Consider the following 3,160-nt stretch of genomic DNA (forward strand, 5'->3'; position numbering starts at 1 on the left):
AAGGTGTATTTTGCGTATTTTCATTTACTATTTTTGTATTCGTATTTTTTACTTATTTTGTCTATATTTTAGTTGACTTTTGTTTTACTGGCTGTTTCTCCTTTCTGTGATAGAAAGGGAAAATAATGAGTCTAACAAGGGGCCATTTTGTTCCGGATAATTGGAACAGGTTCAGGATACAGTAGTTGGAAGGAGCCTTTGTAACACTTGGAAGCGTTTTTAAGTAAACTGAGCCATTATAAAAACTAGGGATGCACCGATACTGATACTAGTATTGGTATCGGTGCTGATACCGAGTATTTTGGCAAGTACTTGGCCAAAAATGTTCCCAATGACTAGCACGATACCGGAAATTCGGATATCAGGAAGCTGGGCAACAAGTCATTACACGCTGCCTGGCTTCCTGATTGGCTGGGAAGCCGGCTCCATGCTCCCTCGTCACCAGGGAGCATGGAGCTGGCTTCCTGGCCAAACAGGAAGCTGGAGGGCGGGTAATGACTTGCTGCCCAGCTTCCTGATTTGTCAGGAAGCTGGCAAATCAGGAGGCCAGCTTCAGCTGATCCTTCGGCTAACTTCGGCCCCAGGACCCCCTTCGGTTCAGTAGAACCGAAGGGCTGCTGTACGGGCTACTCACTATAGGCCGTACAGCTCCCGAAGTCGGCCGAGCGGCTCAGTCGAGCAAAGGCATATGCTTCGGCTCGACTGAGCCGAGGTGAAAGCCGAAGTTGGCCGAGCGGCCGGCCGACAGCCTGCTTCTGACAGCTGGGCGGAGCCAGCCGTGATCTTATCGAATTTACGAAATTTCGTCCGAATTTCGATTTGGAACTAAACGAATCGGACATGTCTACTAAATATTAATAATATCTATCTATAGTTAAATGTGCAGCGCTCAAAGTCCCTAAATAGTGAATCAATTCAGTGTAACAAAATTAGGTAATCTCAAATAGTGTATAGATCAAACAAATACAACCTACATTAATTGCTTATCTAATAGTAAGCAATAGTGCCTCCTATATATAGTCTCAAATATATCAGTGAAGGTGATACAAAAATCTCAAAAGTGCAAGAGTGCATAGAATTTAGAAAAATAAAATTAAACAATAGTGCCTCACAAAAGCAGTGTGTTGACGAGGAAACAAATTCCACACCGAGTGGTACACGTCAGAAATTCCCCTTTGGGGTGCACACTCACCAGACCAAGATGTTTAAAAGCAGAGAAAGACGAGATGATAATCGATTATCTCACAGCCGTCTCGTCCTTATCCCATGGATCATAAGTTTATCAAAAAAATAAAAAGGAACAGGAACTCCTCATGGTGTAGTCAATAAAGGTTTATTTAAACAAAAAAAGTAGCCACTTACAATTTAAAACGATAAAACCGGCCGCTCACACGATGTGAGTAAAGCTTCTGCACTTCCTGGTTGTGCGTGGTATTGAAAAGTATAGCCCCGACGCGTTTTGTCATCTAAGGACGTCTTCAGGGGGATCGCAGGTAATAATATCACCAGAGATTGTTGATCCAGGGAATATCTAATTGCCTGAGAGGACCACAAAGGATTTTATTCTTCTATTGGATCAAATTGAACCATGCTTTATAAAGGTTTGTTTGTGCCTTCCTCTGGATCAGCTGTGAGTAACTGTGGGCATAGGGCTCTGTTTATGGAGGTTTTCTATTTATTTTCCTCTATTTGTTGAACTAAGTGGCCTTCTGCCTTTTTTCAAGCTATGTAACTGTATATATGTTGACCTTTCTTTCTCTCTTATAATGACTCTCCAATGTGCTGTGATGTCATGGCCCTTCCCAAAGGTTATCTTTGTTGGCATAGGTGATCTATAAACACATGGAGGCCGTATGTATTTGTTACAAACTGGTCCTTGGAGTCAGCTTACAGTAAATGCAAGACACGCTTACTGCATCTCACAACGCATTCTAGAGAGATGAACATGTTTTTACATGAAAATAAACATGTAGTTTGCACATGCAGGTAAAGCAACAAGATTTTTTAGTCTCACAACCACCTAGCAGCAGCATATACTTAACTTTATTTTGCATCCTATTCAGCGAGCCAGTAGCACCAGGCACCAGCAGTTGCAGATCAGAATGCGGTTGCAGAATGTGGTACAGCACATAATAAAAAAAATTGTAAAAATTGCGAAGACACAGTAGGTAACTGCTGAGGTTAAAATAAAATGGTCCAGAGTTGTGATTTAAAGCATAGCTTAAAGGAACCTATTAGCCTGCACAAGTTATCAACAACCCTGAAATATTTCACAATTTTCTAATGCTACTATAAAAGTTAGTAAGCAACTTCTTTAGAAGTTTAGACAACTATCAGCAGCTAATCGCAACAGACAGCGGACTTCTGCCAAAGGAATTAACAGTTTGCATTTTAATTCATACAGGTTATGTAGATTGGCTGCATTCACTATGTCTAGATGACAGGTACACTTTTATACTCTACAGACAATCATTCTACATTGTTGAAATAAAGTATTAGGCTTTATTCACAGTATTGTGGGTTTTATTCGGTTTCCAATACACTGTAATGAATGAGGAACACATGAAAAATTCAGCACCTTCCCTCCCATGGCTCTTTTATAAATGTTCTTGCATTGGTACAAATTATTCTTAGTTCTGGAGTCAATAGAAAGAACTTGGAGTTCATAAGTCAAACTACAGCTTACACCTTTTTTTTAAATGGAAACTGTCAAGTATTTTCTAAGCATCTGTTTTATGTGTTATTTAAACATTATGTTATGATACATGACATTCTGTTCTGTATTTTTGCATATACCCGTGTCATTATGTTCATGATATTATTTAAAATTCAATTCCAGCTCGGGTCAAATGAAAACATATGGATCCTCCAGTGGCAGATCTACAGCATCTTATCAATCCAGCTCTGCTCTTCTTCAGGGTTGAATGACTCCTAGCAACATATAACTCACTTCCAGTGAGCCCAGGGGGTCAAGGAAGAACAGAAGAATGCTGTAGAGAGGAATGCCACATCATCACATGGTGCTTGGCAGCATTTTTTAGGATTAGCCCACTGCCATAGGAATTAGACGATGAGGAAGACCTGTGACACCATTGGACTGAAGACACCTTGATTTGTCTTAAGGTTGCGCTAATAGGGAGCAAGAGCAAATTGGGGGGGG

Source organism: Nanorana parkeri, unplaced genomic scaffold (genome assembly GCF_000935625.1).
Source record: "Nanorana parkeri isolate BGI_ZX_2015 unplaced genomic scaffold, ASM93562v1 scaffold117, whole genome shotgun sequence".
In the NCBI taxonomy this organism is placed as follows: domain Eukaryota; kingdom Metazoa; phylum Chordata; class Amphibia; order Anura; family Dicroglossidae; genus Nanorana; species Nanorana parkeri.